Source organism: Oryzias latipes, chromosome 2 (genome assembly GCF_053564925.1).
Source record: "Oryzias latipes strain Hd-rR chromosome 2, Olatipes_Hd-rR_3.1".
Taxonomy (NCBI): domain Eukaryota; kingdom Metazoa; phylum Chordata; class Actinopteri; order Beloniformes; family Adrianichthyidae; genus Oryzias; species Oryzias latipes.
In genome coordinates this window covers 3,113,132-3,131,120 of record NC_136238.1, presented here as the reverse complement: position 1 = coordinate 3,131,120, position 17,989 = coordinate 3,113,132, and the positions used below count along the sequence as shown (strand labels likewise).

At 45.8% G+C, this 17,989-nt stretch overlaps 1 long non-coding RNA gene across 2 annotated transcripts; it reads right to left on the bottom strand.

The window, feature by feature from the left end:
• Positions 1-660: 660 nt before the first annotated feature.
• Positions 661-13,282, bottom strand: LOC144983656 (uncharacterized). Of its 2 annotated transcripts, none has more exons than XR_013647417.1 (4): positions 13,107-13,282; positions 12,066-12,239; positions 4,092-11,749; positions 661-4,013 (listed from the first exon to the last, which is right to left on the bottom strand). It is a non-coding gene; the product is annotated as an uncharacterized LOC144983656 (long non-coding RNA). The 2 variants fall into 2 exon arrangements; XR_013647416.1 differs by having other exon boundaries at positions 661-4,251; positions 8,104-11,749.
• Between the last annotated feature and the right edge of the window lie 4,707 nt (positions 13,283-17,989).

The window sequence follows — 17,989 nt, the reverse complement described above, 5'->3', positions numbered from 1 at the left end:
CCTGCTGGCCCTGGCCTGGGTGGCGGTCTTGGTCGCCCGGGGGGCGGTTGTTCCCTGCCTGTTCCCGTGTGGCGTTGGGGGAATTCCGGCTGCCGCTGCTGCTGCGGCGGGGGTCTGGGTGTGGGGGTGGCTGGGCGCTCCTCCTCCTTCTTTTCACATTCCACCATCCATTTTAGAAGAACATAAACACTCACCTGAGCACAGGTGTTCGCTCACCTTTGCACTAATAGTTTGCATGATTGAATGAATGAAAGATTTCACACTAGTTGGCGGCCGTGGTGCAGCGGTAGGGCGGTCGACCCATGATCATAAGATTGCAGGTTCGATTCCCGCCTTGCACGCCCATGTGTCGAAGTGTCCTTGGGCAAGACACTGAACCCCACCTTGCCTCTGGTGGGAGGTTGGCGCCAGTGTTCGGCAGCGGAGCCGCCGCCAGTGTGTGAATGTGTGAATGTGTGTGTGCGTGGGTGAATGGGACTGTGACTGTAAAGCGCTTTGGGCCTTCGTAAGAAGGTAGAAAGCGCTATATAAGTATACGCCATTTAGTTGGTTTTAAGGCATAAGTATGCGTGTGAACACTATCTGTTTTGTGTACATGTTGACATGTGGACATTTTTGCAGCTAGCAGGTGTGTTGATAACATTTCAGTCAGACAACTCATGCAGTAGTAATAATATTTATTTTCACATCTTTAGTTTGCTTCCACATACTTGTTGCTTTCACATTCTTGACATTCAGTTTCCTTAGTTAGCATTCACTTTCCTCTGAGTAAGCATTTCGCATTCCTCCAAGTAAGCATTTCGCATTCCTCCAAGTAAGCATTTCATATTCCTCCAAGTAAGCATTTCACTTTCCTTTAACTTTGCATTTCACTTTCCTTTAACTTTGCATTTCACTTTCCTTTGACTTTGCATTTCACTTTCCTTTGACTTTGCATTTCACTTTCCTTTGACTTTGCATTTCACTTTCCTTTGACTTTGCATTTCACTTTCCTTTGACTTTGCATTTCACTTTCCTTTGACTTTGCATTTCACTTTCCTTTGGTTTGGCATAAAACTCCGTGCAATTCCAAGAGAGAGAAATTTCCATAAACTTTTGGGTAATAACTACCCCTAACGGAGCTCACAGGTGGAAGCCGGGGAGGAGGGTGGGGCAAAGAACGCAGTGCTGCAGTAAAGAAGGATGAACAACTTACACACCTGGACTTAAATAGGATGCTGCACAAGTGAGTTGATTAACTGACCCGCCCTAGGGGAGTGGCCTAAGTAAAGCCTGCCTGAGTTGTCTTACCGAAATGCTCCCAAGGTCGCTCACTTGAGTGTGTGTGTGGACAGGCCCCGCCCTTTTTGTACTACATTTGAACCTTACCATAATGATTAACAACCAGTAAACTTGTTGCTTTATGCTGCTTCATGGTCTTACCCCCCTTCCCCTCCTATTATCACCCTCCTACCCCCCCCTCTCTCTAACATCCCTCTCTCTTCTTCCCTTCTTTCCTTTTCCGTCCGGTCCAACACCAAAGATTTCCAAACATGGTTGAAATTAATAAAGTTTGGCCTCAATTACAAAAGGGGTTTATTCAGACATACCTTTGGTTTGTCTGAAGATTAATAACCCCTCTTGTTAAAGTAAAATATGTCCAACACAAGAGGCCCTCAGCTCTCATCTGTCTGCCTAGCTGTTGGACAGGACTAGTTTAAAAAAAAAAAAAAATGCCCCGTCCTCCGAACACAGAATATATAGACCCCCACAACTCCGCTCCGTTCTCACACACCCATCTCCAATTGCACTCGCCCCCCCCCCTCTCTTGTGGCACGCGGGGCTCTCAGCACACACCCACTCCGCAACACACCTTTCTGTGAGCGACTCCATCTAGCGTTGAAACTGAGAAGTGCAACAGAGTTGATCTCAAGCGCCATGTGCGGGCCACATTCAATTACATTTTCAAAATTTGCTGCTGGCCAATATAAACAGATCCGTGGGCCGCAGTTTGCCCGCTGGCTGTAGTTTGGACACCCCTGATCTATGGGATTAGTAAAAATAAATTTCTAGAATATCAGCAATTTAAATCTGCTATAAGCACTAAATACTGCCTAACCCAAATAGACCTAGACCCTCCCTTTACAGTAACACATTTTATTGACCTAAAAAATCCCAAGCTCACCTCCAAAATTTATAAGATGTTATCGGACATAGATGAAACAATTTACTTACCCATGACAAAATGGGAGTCTGAGCTATCATTGAATTCTAGTGATCAATTTTGGCTACAGATCTGTTTGAATGCCTTTAATATGACCAAAAGTCCTGTCAGGGTTCTGACTTTTTCCTTAATAAAGAGAAGAACCACACAGGAGATGAGAACTTTTGCTAGACTTCTGCAGAATTAGAATCGGTATGTGACAGCGCGAACTGTCACAGAGGAGTTCTGTCATCCTAGTGCATGGAGCCTTCTTTTATTGAAAACTGAAGGTTGCAGACATGAATGCTGGTCATTTAATCAGAAACAACAAGAACATCATATTCTCGTATAATCACAACTTTTCAGGTCATTGTTTTCTTACTGAAAGATAGAAATGAGACAATCATATTATGGAGATATAGTGTGCAAGCAAATGATAATTATTTAACTCTAACATCCCTCCTTTTTTATCATTTCAAACACGTCATGAGTAAACACCAGTCGCAGACTTAACATAGGCTTGCAGCCCTGTTAAGTCGTGCAGTGCGGTAGAAATGTCCTGTCCATCACTGGTACCGTCCGGGATGAAAGTGCAGCAGGTGTCTCCAACCATTCTGCACACCTCCTGATGATGCAGTTAGGAGGTCGAGCACGAGTCGATTTTGCAGAACCATAGTTCTTATGGCCGACATCTCTGCTGCTGATGCATTGGAAAACTTGTAGGTGGTGTTAAGGAGTCTCAGCAATGCGTACCTGTTGCTCTCGATGTGGTCTCTTACTTCTGCCACTCCGATCCATGGAAGGAGTGATTGTCCGAATTTTGCTCCTCCACCCCAGATGCGGAACTCCCATGGGACTCCAGTAGTGGTAGTCATTTGTAGGGCGTTCATGTGGAACTCCGGTGCAGCACGTTTCCGTCGTGCGGGGTGGGGTGTTCGGACGGTTCTGTTCATGAGAACACAGGTGGAACCAGAGGGACCAGAGCACAAAGGCCTCCCCAGTTTGGAGGAAGGGATGCATAGGCAGTGTGTCCGCACAGGAAGTACCAATCAGCCAGGACCCTGGATCCTCGGTCTCCAGGCACTATGGTACTGCAACCTGCTAGGTTTTGCCTACCTTTGGTCTGGTTTGTTATGTCAGATCAGGAATAATCCACAGCTTCCTCTGATCCTGTTGGTTTTCTGCATACAAGCTGAGTAGTTAGATCGAACAAAGATATCACCTCCGGGAGCTTAATGGGGTCTTGTGGTAGTGGCAACAGGTCTCTCATTGGGCCACCTGATCCACGGGGGGTTATTGGGAGGAACCCAAAACCGCTCAAAGTAATTCCTTTTTCTCCAGGAGTTGAATGTCCTCCTGTTAGTTCAGTTGTAGCCAGGGTGTGTGCTGAGTTCATACAGGCAATCTTGTTGTCTTCTGGTGATATTGCCTGGACGGAGACCTGTATTGTGGGAAGCATACGGCATGAAAGTACACACATAACAGCTGGTGATGTTGCTGTCGTGTGCAGTTCTGTTCATCAGTTGCCACCAGAGATTGGTACTGTAGGAATGATCATGGGTGGCAATATTGAGGTGAGTTGTCTTTTCATACAGATCCCATGAGCGGTGGACGAGGTTGATACCGCCTTCTCCTGGTTTCTCCATTGCTAGGAAAGTCAGTGCGACTAGAAGACGTGCTACAGTCACAGCGCAGCTCCGCGCCCACCTGCTGCTGTCTCCCAGCAGTGGGCCTTCCATGCTGCTAGGTTGCAGGGTCACTTCAAAGATCCAGGTTCTAATGGATGTTGGGTTCGGCTGGTTTCTTCGCTGACGATTGAGACGAACCGCCACTAAAAGACGGAACCCCTTTGTAGTCAGACTTCACCACAACAGCCTCCTTTAGGCCTCTGGTGCACGCTGCAACTTACAGTGACTGAGATGTATCCAGCTGGGGCGTTCAGCTATTTTTCCTGCAGTGGGTGTTGTTAGGAGGACTTGGTATGGTCCCTCCCACCGTGGGCTGGCCCAGTTCTTCCTTTTTAGGACCTTGATGAACACCCAGTCGCCTGGTTTCACCGGTGAGCTTTCCTGTGGAGATAAGGAGTCAGATGGCAGTAAATTTGCATTGGACACCTCCTTCTGGTTTATCATTCTTATGATAAAATCTGCTATTGTTTTTTCTTCATTAGCTTTTTGTAAGTCTGTGGCTACTATAGGTAACCTATAGGGCCTACCATAGACTATTTCAAAGGGTGTCAGGCCATCTGATGTAGGTCTGATTCTCATGTATAGTTTTACTAGATCTAAACACTCTGGCCATGGTCTTCCTGTTGTTTCCATGCATTTTTTGAGTCTGCTTTTTACTGTTCCATTTGTGCGTTCCACAAGTCCTGCACTTTGTGGGTGGTATGCACAGTGATTTTTCAACGTCATTTTTAGGCTGGCGGCCATGTTTTGGATGATGGTGTTAACAAAATGGGCTCCATTATCACTATATATAATTTCTGGTATTCCATAATTGGGAATGATGGTTTTACAGATACCTTTTGCTACTGAGATCGCGTCAGCTTTTTTGGTAGGGATTATTTCTACCCACTTTGAGAATGCGTCTATTAGCACAAGGCAGTACTTATAGGGGCCACTTGCAGTAAGTTCAATGAAATCCATGTGTAATACCTGGATAGGGTAGGATGGCTTAGGAAAAGCTCCCCGCTTTGGTCGCATGTTACCCTGTGGGTTTTCCGTATACAGGTAGGACATGTTGTACAAAACCTTTTTAAGTACGATTGTAGGCCAAATGCTGTAAAATAATTTTGTATGAGCACTGTCATTCCTCCTGTCGACACATGGCATGGCCCATGTGTCGCAACTGCCGCTGCTTTGAACAATGATTTCGGGAGTATAGGTTTACCATGCAGTTCATAAATTTGTTTTTCAGTTATTTCTGCTCCTTTTGATAACCACAATTTCTTTTCCTGCAGTGGAGCTGAGCTTTGCATGTCATGCAGGATGCTAGTGTCTATGAGTTGTGTGTTTTCTGTTTCTGCAGAGTATGTTTCTGTGTTGTGGTGTCCTCCCGCCGCTTGTTTTGCAATTTTATCAGCAAGCCTGTTCCCTATTGAGATTGTGTCCATGTTTGCAGTGTGTGCAGCACATTTACAAACTGCTAACCTTGATGGGGCCTTTATGGCTTGTAAGAGGTTAAGTAAAAGTTGTGCGTGGGTGATGGGTTTGCCTGTGGAAGTTGTCATTCCTCTGCGTTCCCATTGTTTGGCAAAATAGAAAAAAGGGTGGAAAAGCGTACTGGCTGTCTGTGTACACTGTAAGGTCTTTTCCTTTGGCTAATTCACATGCTCTGGTTAACGCTGTAATTTCAGCTTCATTTTGCTTTGTAGAAAAAAACGTCAATGGCATGAGGGACTAAAAGTTGTAAAGGATGAAATAATATTACATCTGCCGAAGAGGTTACAGCCATCGATGCAGCACAAACTGCCTGTACACATGGTGGTAGAGATTGGGCAACAGGATCAAGCTTTTTGGAGTAAAATGTACGGGGGTGTAATATGGCTCTGTGTTTTTGCATTAATTAAATTTAATTTTATTTCTATAGCACCTAATTACATACATAAAAATAAACAAAAATAAAAGAGAAATGACTATAAAAAAGTTAAAAGAAGAGAAGTAGTAAGTAAAAGAGCTAAAATATAAAAAACAGCTAGTAAATGAAAATATAAATTAATATAAATCTATACTAAAAAATGCATAAAAAACACCTAAAGTATAAATTGGAACAAGGTAAGACATAAAAAGTACAAAACTAGCATTAAACAAATACTGTAAATATGTAATAAATTTTAATATAACATTTAATTAGGCCTATTCGTAGATTTTAGTTCTGACCTTCAGCAGGCCCGCGCCTGAGGACCTGAGGGCTCTGGGGGGTTCAAAAGCTAAAAGCATGTCTGAAATAAAAGGACCAAGAACATGAACACTCTTATAAACTATCTAAAAAATCTTAAAATTGATCTTAAAGCTGACAGGGAGCCAGTGCAGTTATTCTAAGCTGGTGTAATGTGCTCCCTCTTCCTGGTTCTTGTTAAAAAGGCGTGCAGTGTTCTGGACTAGCTGTATGTGATAAGTGTGGTTTTCTTTACGCTAGACATGAGGTCATTACAGTAATCTATTCTTGATGTGATAAAAGCATGAATTAAGATTTCAGCACTGGTCAAAGCTAAGGTCAGCATCTAAGATCAAACCAAGGTTCTTTACGATCACATACAGTTGGTTGATGGAAAAAAAAAACCTTATCTCTCTCTCTGCTTCAGAACCGATAACCAAGACTTCTGTTTTGTCTTCTGTTTTGTTTCTGAGCTACACAAGTTCTCTCAAATTAATATTTTAATGTCTGAATCACAGTTTAAAAGCACAGGCTGACACAAACAATTACTTTTAATAGTTCTCTCCAAACTAAAAGAAAAGCAAAAAATACACAACACAAAAACTAATGGTATATTAACACTTAGCAAAATAAACCATTTCACTGAAATGAATCCTTTAATGTAAGACTAGTCATGTTTTCCTTTTTTTCCTATTCCTCTTTTCTCTCTCTCTCATGGTCACACACACACACACACACACACACACACACATGCACACCTACTGCGACAACAGAATTTCACTCAGGCACACGCAGCTGCATTATCTCACTCATACTGTCTCTAGTTTAACAACTACTTTTTTCTATTCTTCGATTTTTAGTTGCCCTTTCACACCATACTTTATCTTTTATTTCAACATATATTGTAGGCTGTTTTGGGTATTTTTGCACCATATATATTTTTCGTCCCCCTGTAAAGGAGCCCCGTCAGGGGATTTACTCAAGTTAATACCCATAGTCACAACTGTAGGCCGTTGGATTTAAACACAAATCAATTTTAACCATCTGCAGTCCACACTTTTGAGGTTGTCGAAAAGATGCAAAAACTCTGAGATTACTTTGGTGACCTTGGCCAACCAAGAGGTATGGCACGCTATGTCCCAAGTTCCTGGTCCAGGGAGATCGAACTAGCTTGAATCTCCGACACCAAGGTCACTTTGATATTAATGCGCAAATATATAAATTTATATGTGTGTCTATATAGTAATACAATTTTATATATTTTTAATTTTTTTTTTAATTTTTTATTTTATTTTTATTTTTTAATGTTCCCTGCCACCTGTACTGCCTTTTTACAGGAGTACTCCAGAGAGGGTCTCTAAAATACCTCTCCTTCTTTTTTACTTTTGCATGCTGGGACTGGTTACCCGTTTTAGCCAGAAACCTTTTCTGCTATTTTATTCTTTGCGCTTGGGACTGGTTACCCGTTTTAGCCAGAAACCTTTTCTGCTATTTTATTCTTTGCGCTTGGGACTGGTTACCCGTTTTAGCCAGAAACCTTTTTCTGTTATTTTATTCTTTGTGCTTGGGACTGGTTACCCTTTTTAGCCAGAAACCTTTTCTGCTATTTTATTCTTTGCGCTTGGGACTGGTTACCCGTTTTAGCCAGAAACCTTTTCTGCTATTTTATTCTTTGCGCTTGGGACTGGTTACCCGTTTTAGCCAGAAACCTTTTCTGCTATTTTATTCTTTGCGCTTGGGACTGGTTACCCGTTTTAGCCAGAAACCTTTTCTGCTATTTTATTCTTTGCGCTTGGGACTGGTTACCCGTTTTAGCCAGAAACCTTTTCTGCTATTTTATTCTTTGCGCTTGGGACTGGTTACCCGTTTTAGCCAGAAACCTTTTCTGCTATTTTATTCTTTGCGCTTGGGACTGGTTACCCGTTTTAGCCAGAAACCTTTTCTGCTATTTTATTCTTTGCGCTTGGGACTGGTTACCCGTTTTAGCCAGAAACCTTTTCTGCTATTTTATTCTTTGCGCTGTGATTGTATGCAAAACTCACTCAGTCCTGTGGTTCGTCACTTCCGGTCGGATCTCGTCAAGCCACCGCTGGCAGATGAGGGTTAGACCTATGACGCTGGCCCGGCGAAGAATTCACCTCCCGGGACTTTCTTCCGGACAGCCTATATTGTCCGGGCGTGCGCACGGCTTCAGCGCGTCATCCTCAGTCCACCACCGGTGGGTATGTTGAGATCCGGGTCACGCCACCAAGATGTCAGGGTTCTGACTTTTTCCTTAATAAAGAGAAGAACCACACAGGAGATGAGAACTTTTGCTAGACTTCCGCAGAAGGAGAATCAGTCTGTCACAGCGCAAACTGTCACAGAGGAGTTCTGCCCTCCTAGTGCATGGAGCCTTCTTTTATTGAAAACTGAAGGTTGCAGACATGAATGCTGGTCATTTAATCAGAAACAACAAGAACATCATATTCTCGTATAATCACAACTTTTCAGGTCATTGTTTTCTTACTGAAAGATAGAAATGAGACAATCATATTATGGAGATATAGTGTCCAAGCAAATGATAATTATTTAACTCTAACAAGTCCTAATCTGCAACTTATTCAATACAAAATTCTCCACAGAACTCACTACACCAGACAGAGGTTATTTAAAATGGGTCTCAATCAGTCTGCTGTATGCACACAGTGCATAGGTAACAACATAGACGACTATTTGCATGCCCTGTGGTTCTGTCCACCTGTCCAATCATTCTGGCGTAAGGTTTGTGAGGATTTATCAATCTGGTTTAATCATAAGATTCCTGCTTGCCCCAAATTCTGCTTATTCGGTGACCTGAATAACATCAACATGGAATCTAACAAGGCTTATATGGTTCTCACCGCTGTATGTATCACAAAGAAAACTATCCTCCTAAAGTGGAAATCTAAAAATAATCTTAGCATCAACCACTACAGAAACCTCATGTCAGAGCATATTAGTTTAAAGATAATGTACTCCACAAAAAACCTGTCGGCTTCAGACTCTCCCTGGCTCCAGCTGGTTAGTCACATCACCTAGTAGGGGTGGGATGGTGATGGGTTGAGCCGGGTCCTGGCCGGTTGGGTGGGCCGGGGTGGGTTTGGGGTGGTGGGCTCTGCCGGGCCTGCCGTTCTCCCGGCTTCGGGGCTCTGGCTGCTCGTGGGGGGGGGGGGGGGGCGCACTCTGCCGGCGACTTGGTAGGGGCTCCTGGGTTGGTGCCTTCTGGGCGCAGGGTAGACAGTGCGACCGGGAACGGCAGACGGGTGCCGTGCTGGGTGGCTGGTTGCCGTGGCGTGGGGGGGGGGCTTGGGGTTCTGGAGCCTGGGGTCGTCTGCCCGCGGCCGGTGTTTCGCCGTGGCCAGTAGTTGGCGCATGGCCTGGCCTCCCGGGGGTCGGCGTTGCATTCGAAGCAGGGGTTAAGGGGTTCCCTTGGGTGGGTTTATTGTATTATTACTATTTTATTTTATTTATTTATTCATTTATTATTTTATTCCTTTCTTTCCTTTTTATTTTTTTTATTATTTTTTATCATTATTTTCTTTAATTTATTTATTTCATTTTATTTATTTTATTATTATTAGTAGTAGCAGTATTAGTATCATTTATTATTATTATTATTAAATCTATTTTGGTATTTTTTAGGGGGGGGTGCAGGGTGCTAGTCCTTAGAGAGGTAAGGGCATGAATGGTGGGGCTGGCCCTCCTGCCCCTCCGTTTTGGCACCGGGCCCCTTCCTTGCTGGCTGTTTCTCGGCGCTACGAGGCTCTGACCTCCATCTGCGGCTAGCTTGCCGCCTCCTGACTGCCTAGCCGCCCTGGGAGGGGGGGCGCCTACCGCGGCCGGCTGGGGGGCTGGTCGCTCGGGGGAGCCTTCTTCCCCCGGTTGTGCCCATCCGGCTGCTCCTCCCCGCTCTCACCCAAACAAATTTCGCACACAGGCACATAGGGCTCTGGGAACTGGATGGGGGGGTCATGCTGGCTGGGCTCACTTGGGGTGTCTCTCTGGGGTTGCGTCGGCGTCCGCCCTCCATCCCGCTTTTACTTGCATATTAGACACCCTGATTAATCTAGGGCCTTGTGGGGAGGGTCATCTTTCACTGGTCCCCCCCACAATTTTAACTTCCACTTTAGACACACACTGCATGTTAGCAGCACACACACAGCAAATACACACCACACACAGAGGGACCCTGCGGCTTGGAAGCGGTGGGGCCTCCCACACTAGAGACCTCCTATTTTACCAGCAGCACACACACAGCACACCCACATCTCCGTACATGGGTGGGGTCAGGGAGGGGCAGTCGGTCTTCACCCGCCTGGTACTCTCAGGGGGGCCGGGCTTGTGGGTATCCTGTCGGTTGCGGTGATGGTCGGCATACGACGCTGGGGGGTCGGTTGGCCGAAGGGGGTTACTGCGTGGCGGCAGGGGGTGGGGGGCAACCACAAGATTGTAAGTATGTGTGTGAGAGTGCATGGGTGGGACGGACCTGGGGGCTGGCTCGCTGGGATCCTCTGTGGCTTTCCCTCCCCATCACAGAGGGGGGAGGGCATTGAGGGGGTTGGGGAGGGGGGCTCAGATAATATGGCGGGTGAGGAAGGTTGTAGTGGGTAGGGTTATGGGGGGTGGCTGTGGGTTGCTTGGATCGGGTACCGGGGCTGGCTTGCGGAGACGGGGCGCCGGTCGGGTGGTGGGCGGCTCATGGGTTCTCGGGGCCCTGGCTTCATCCTTGGCTCTCGTCTCGGGTTCGCTTATGCCTTTGGGTGTCGGGGGGGGGGGCCCTGTAGGGTGGCCTTCTCTGCGCCTGGCTGGGTGGGCGGTCCCCTCCTCCCCCACTCCCGGGCTGCCTGGGTCCGGATGCCGGGGGCGCTTCTGGCCTGGGGGTCTCTCCTCCCCTCTCCTGGTCTGGCTGGGTAGGATCTGGTTCCCCTTATGAACACACGGTTCACTTTGGCAGCGTGCATGTATCCCCACCCCCACGTGCACGTGCACACTGCCACACTGCTCCCTGTCTGCTTCATCCCCCTTCCTAACCCACAGTGTCTTGATGGAGAGATATTTTCCGCTCATCTTCGTGTCAGAAATTCACCTTTGATGTAATATTTGTCTTTCCAGCAGATCTGGTATAATTGTTACAACTTAAAATAAAAACTTATTCAAATCAGTTCTTGTATCCCCCACTTTCTCACCTCTTTTCCTTTTACTCTCTTCCACCCCCCCTCACATTCTTCCCCTCTCCCTCCCCACACACACTAAATGTAACAAATAAAAAAAAAAAATACAATAAAAAGGGGTTTATACAAATCTATACTCTGATTTCTCGAAGCTATACAACCTCTTTTTGTGATAGTAATACCTGTCCAACACAAAAGGCCTTCAGCTCTAATTGTTTGCTAAGTTGTTGGACAGAACAAGTAAGAATTAGAGGAAATGCAGTTCTCCATCAGTCCACTGGGGGAGCTGCAGCACCATAACTGAGAGACAGTGGAGCTGATCTCAGATCAGTTCCTGCTGCAGCTCTGACACTCATCTCCACTTCCTCTGATTCCTCCATCACTCTGATCTCCACCTCCCAGGAACACCGTCCAGTCACCACATCTCTGCAGACCAGCTGCTGCTGCTGCTCCTCTCTGCTCCTCCAGGATGTAACATCAGACTCACCACCTCCACCTGAAGAGAGAAAATAGAGAACCAGAGATGAAGGAGTGTCTCCTGATCCTGGTCTGTCAGTCAGTGATGCAGCACAGCAGCAGAAAGAGCAGCAGGAGCTTCAGTCCTGTTCAGAGCAGCAGCTTCCTGTCATCTTCACCTGTTGGAGCTTCTGCTGCTCTGATTGGCTGACTGTTGTCCTGAAGCCTGTCATCATTCTCCTCAGAGCTTCACTGAGAAGCTGCAGCTTCACAGGAAACTCTGCATCTTTGCTCTCAGACTAACTTTAGGACCAAACATCTGGAAGCAGCTGGATTGACTCCAACCCTCTACTGACCCCAGAGACTGCAGTTTGGAGTTTGGACTCTTCACCAGATCCTGGAGCTGCTGAACATCTGAAGAATGAAGGTAATTCCCTCTGAGGTCCAGTTCTGTCAGGTGGGACGGGTTGGACTTCAGAGCTGAGACCAGAGCAGGAATGCTGGACCAATTCAAATGGCATTCCTCCAACCTGAATCCAGAAGAAAGAGTTGAGTTTAAAGACAAAGTTCCTGTTTTTCATCCTTCACTTCTTCTAAAGAGTTCAGAGCTGAAGAAGATCAGAACGTTTAGAAAAAGTCCAAAGATGTGAAGCAACAGCAGCAGATCAGAAGAGTCCAGCAGAAGCAGAGAAGAAGAACATTCAGGAACATTCAGGACAACATGCAGCTGCTTCAGGAAAGAAGTCCAGATGTGTGAAAGTCAAACATCAGCCTGTGGCTGCATCCAAACCAACTGATGTTTCTGCAGCAACAGCAGAAAAAGTCCACTTCCTCTTTCTGCTCAGCTCTTCTCCAAACAGCACTGAATCATGGGAGAATTTCAGCAGCAGGATGCTGGAAAGTCTTCCTCCCAGTTTTCAGGAGATGATCTTCCAGTCCTTCTCTGCTGCAGCCCTTCAAGCAGAGACTTTCAGCTCCAACAGATCAAAGCAGAGAGAAGAAGGAAGTGATGAGGAAGAGTCAGCAGCAGATGTTGGACATTGATCCCTGATCAAGCATGACTTCAGCTCTGAATGAAGAGTCAGAAGCTGCTGGGAGCTTTGATGGATGATGTGATGATGTTTGTGGATGAAAAGGTGAGGATGTTTGTGGAGGATGTGTCTGTCAGAGCAGCATCCAGCTGCAGCAGGACTCTGTCACCCTAACCCTTTGGACTCTCAGCTGCATGGACTCAGAGTGCATGTGAGCGTGCACGGCTGCTGCTTCTGCACGCGCTTTAAAGGAGTCTCTTGGACCAAAGACACCGATCAGAGCTGATGAGCCTCAGTCTGCAGTTCAGTCCTAACACAACTTTGTCATCATATTGATGTGAACACAACTGAAACTTGGAGTCTGACCTCAGAGTCTGCAGTCTGCAGTCTGGACTCTCCAGAAAACCACACAGATGAAGAACTCCGCAATTCAGGTTCTGGTTTCTGCTCAGGTCCAGTTCTGTCAGATAGGACGGGTTTTTCTTCAGAGCTGAGACCAGAACTTCACAGCTGATCCCTGACAAACTGCAGTCCTTCAACCTGCAATCAGACAGAAAAGTGTGTTCAGGAGCAGTGATGCAGCTGGAGGTCCAGGAACTTGGTCCATTCAGTCAGGTGGGACCCGCCCTGACGAGACACTGACAGATGACATTTTCAGGAGAGATTTTGGAGGAAAAATCATGAAGACCTGGAAATGAAAATGCATTATGCATGGGGTAAGAGGTAAGATCGGGCCTAAAAAATCCAGCCCGACCCGACACAGGCCCGCAGGCATTAAAGCCAAACCCGGTCCGAACCCGACCAATTAACTTGATTTGCAGGCCCAAGCCCGAAGCAAACCCGAAATTTCAATTTATCCCATTTTTATTTCCAGAAACCCCCCCCCAGATTTCTTAAAGGTAAAATAATCTACATATTTTTACGATCATGAAAGCTATTTTCTTTTGAACAGAGAGTGGTCGCTGCAGCCGCGTGCGTATAAGCTCGTTGTTGTGGCATAGAGTTCTGCCGGAAGCGCTGCACATAGGTTCCTCCCTACATGACAAATGCATTTGCACAACGAAATAACGCTGGAACACAGAAAAAGAGGCCATTTTAAATTTTTCGCTCCTATATAATTGCTATTCGATATTTTACTCTATTACTTTATTTTATTTTTATTTTATTTCCCAAATAATGACTCATCCGCGATGATCCAGTATAAACTGAGGGAAGTGACTTTAACAAAAAAAGTAACAAACAAAATAGAAAAGAAGTAGTCCGCTCCCACACTTAACTAGTCAAGTGGACCGGCGGAGCGCGGACTTACAGCTTTGTGTTTGGGGGGGGGGGGTGCTTTGTTACATGAGCGGTATGTGTGGGAGATTTAGGACTGCGATCCGTCCCGCAACTCTAGGTGAATGACCGAACTCAGAACTGGGTCTAAAAGTGTGTCTCAGAGGCTTTGGGGCGGTGTAATAATAATAATAATAATAATAAATTTTATTTAGAATGCGCTTTACATTTTAGATAAAATCTCAAAGCGCTACAATGGAGGCAGGAATAACAATGGTTTACAATAAGAACAAAGTAAGACAAAAAACAATAGTCAAAGTACTTAAAAGCATTATTAAAAAAGAAAGTTTTTAAGCCCTTTTTAAATGTGCCAAGGCTTTGTGGGGCTCTGAGGGATTGTGGAAGATTGTTCCAGAGTGGAGGGGCAGCAGCCTGAAAGGCTCTGTCTCCCATAGTGGTTAACCTGGTCCTTGGCTGATGAAGGCAGTGTGTGAAATTGGAACGGAGGAGTCGTGAAGTGGCTTGCGGGAAAAGGAGCTTACTTGAGTTCCATGTGTCCATGGAACTCCATGGACACATTGGTAGGTGGGAAGACAGAGTTTGTATTGAATTCTGGAACGAATGGGTAACCAGTGAAGGACAGGAGTGATGTGGTCAAATTTGCGTCTCCTTGTCAGGACCCTAGCAGCGCAGTTTTGGATGTGCTGGAGCTTTTCCAGGCTCTTGCCAGGAATCCCAACAAGGAGAGCATTGCAATAATCTAGTCTGGAGGAGATAAAAGCATGGATTACTTTTTCTGCATCAGACTGGGTGAGTGAGGGGCGGAGCTTTGCAATGTTTTTGAGATGGAAAAAAGAGACTTTGGAGAGGTGACGTATATGATGATCAAATGTTAGAGTAGAATCGATTTTGACACCAAGATTTATCACAGGTGAAGAAAGCAGGATGTTGTGACCAGAGACCAGAATACTTTTGGTGGAGGATGTTTTGATCTGGTGAGGGGTAACAATTAATATGGCTTCAGTGTTGTTGCTGTTGAATTGGAGAGAGTTTTCAGCCATCCATGCCTCTATCTCCTCGAGACATGCCTGGAGGGCAGAAGAAGTTAGGGTGGGAGTGGAATCCATTTTTACACATAACTGTGTGTCATCGGCGTAACAGTGGAATGAGATGTTGTGTTTACGAATGATTTGTCCAAGTGGAGATATGTAGATGGTAAAGAGTGAAGGTCCAAGAACAGAGCCTTGAGGAACTCTGCAGGGGACTGTGTGTGTGTGAGATTTAGCAGTCCCCAGAGCCACATATTCTGTCCTGTTTGTGAGATAATAATAATAATGGATTGGATTTATCTGCGCTTTTCAAGACACCCAAAGCGCTCACATTGTGTCCATTATTCATTCACTCCTCATTCATACTTGGTGATGGTAAGCTACGGTTGTAGCCACAGCTACAACCGTAGCTTGCTGATTTAAACCAGTTGAATATGTTCCCAGAGAGTCCAACAGTAGTATGAAGACAGTTAAGGAGAATGCCGTGATCCACAGTGTCAAATGCAGCTGATAGGTCCAGAAGGAAGAGTAGAGATGGGGAGCCCTGGTCATTCATGATGATGAGTAGGTCATTCATGACTCGGACCAGGGCTGTCTCTGTACTGTGAGCTGGCCGGAAACCAGACTGAAATTTTTCATATAAGCTGTGCGTTGAGAGATGATGGTGGAGCTGAGCAGCGACAACTTTTTCAAGAACCTTGGACAGGAATGGTAGGTTGGAGATGGGTCTGTAGTTTGCCAAGTTATCAGGGTCCAGTGCAGGCTTTTTTAAGTGTGGTCTTATAAAAGCAGTTTTGAGAGCAAGGGGAACATGACCAGCTTGTAATGATTGGTTAATTATAGTTGTGATAATTGGACTGATACTTTGATCAGGGCTGTTGGGAGGGGGTCAAGTGAGCAGGTTGAGAATTTCATAGTCCTCAAGATGGCCTCAACCTCTTTCTGTGTAGTGGATGTGAATTCAGAAGGGGTCCTTGGAGCTGTTGGTACAGTCGGGTTTGCAGATGAGGTGGGAATAGTGGTAGTGGGCAGCAAGTTAGATCTTATGGAAGATATTTTTTTGGTGAAAAAATCCATGAATCTATCACAGCTGCTGACACTAGCATCACTATGGGTAAGTGTGGGGGGCTTAAGCAGAGAGTGTATGGTGGAAAACAGCTGTTTTGAATTTCCAGTGTTGCTATTGATCTTGTGGGAATAGAACTTAGACCTGGCTATTGTAAGGGCTATACAGTAGACCAGGGGTCGGGAACCTATGGCTCGCGAGCCATATATGGCTCTTTTGATGGTCACATGTGGCTCGCAGACAAATCTTTAATTATACTTTTTTTTTTTCATTAGACCAGTCCTCGGCGCGATGCGATGCCAGAGGCGCGCAGTAGTAGCGGTGCTTAAAGAGAGAAATCTGCGCCAGCACTTTCAGTTTACTATTATCTATTATTTCACAGAGTTTGTGCCAGCTGAAAACCTGTGAATTGCCGTGGCTAAAACTGCGCGCTCCCGTCTCTGAGAAAGAGCGCGCAGTTGCGGAGACGGGATGTGTGAGGAAGAAAGCAGAGGGTGGGGGTGAGGGGTTGTGGAGACCGGCAGCAGGTGAATCGCGCAGGGATTGTAAAAACGTAAAACCCGCTGCCTGTCACTCACTGTGGCGTGTGTGTCTGGCTCCCCGTCTGCATGTGAGCAGTCTTTGTCACATCTAAAGAACATTCAGACCAACCTAAGATCACGTTTAACGTCTCAACGCCTGCATGAAGCAGAAACTCACCACGTATCAACCAGACTAGACAATCAGCAAAACTACCACGAGAAATACTCATTTATTAGCAACAGCATAACAATGTTATTGAAAAGAATCCACAGACTTATTGTACTTTAAAAATGTTGAAATTACATCAAATGCACACATTCATTTGTATATTTAGTTTTAAACATATTGTCGCGGACTGAGTTTAACTTGGCTGTTAGGCCGCGTTATAAGTTCTGGAGTTCTGGAACGCATCAAGCAGAGATCTGATTGGCCCTCAGTTCTGTCGCTCAGCCTGTTGTTAGGTAATTTGGACCAATGGGGTTCAGCTATGGGCCAAATAAGGGAAATGGGAGGGCTGGAGCGGGAGCAGGGAATATAAAGTTGGGAGAAGCGCTCTCATCTCGCTGGAGAGATTCAGGAGTTGCTGAATTAATTGTACGGCGTTTGTTGTGGTCTGCAGTAACCAGAATAAAGAACCTTAAAAGAGGTTAAGTCTCCGTGCCTCAGTGTGGGAAAGGGACACTACATTATTGTATGGCTCTTTCGAAATTACATTTAAAAATATGTGGCGTTTATGGCTCTCTCTGCAAAAAAGGTTCCCGACCCCTGCAGTAGAGTTTTTGATGGTCTCGATGGGCCTGTTTGTGTACTGCCAAGTTGTTTTTTACGAGTCTCCGTTCCATGGCTCGTCCAAGTCTTTTAAGATGGGGGATTGGGGGGTTGGGGGTCCGCGGCACACGTCTGTGCAGAACCGGGGCCTGTGATCCGTATGGTTATGGTATGGCTTTTGCGGAGTGTGAAATATCAATGTATATAGCCGCTCGGCGGAACAGATATCCTCTCCCGGTTTTTCAAACCCTACTGCGCATGTGCGAATGATTTATTACGACCGAAAATGTGACCCATGGTACGTTTGTTATATTCTGAAAACATTTTTCAGGGCTCATGTACAGGGTTGGATTCTAATTCGACCATAGATCCGATTAAGATATTTTGCACATGTAACTGTGGCTTATGGTGTCGACTCGCAACGTGGCGGGGGCGTGGCATCACGATGGTGTCTCTCCAGCGTAATGCCACTCACCCATCACGATGGACGATGGTATCATCCATCGACACAACCCTAGTTCAAGATCCTCCTGTTAACCTATAAGGCCTTACATGGAATGACCCCATCC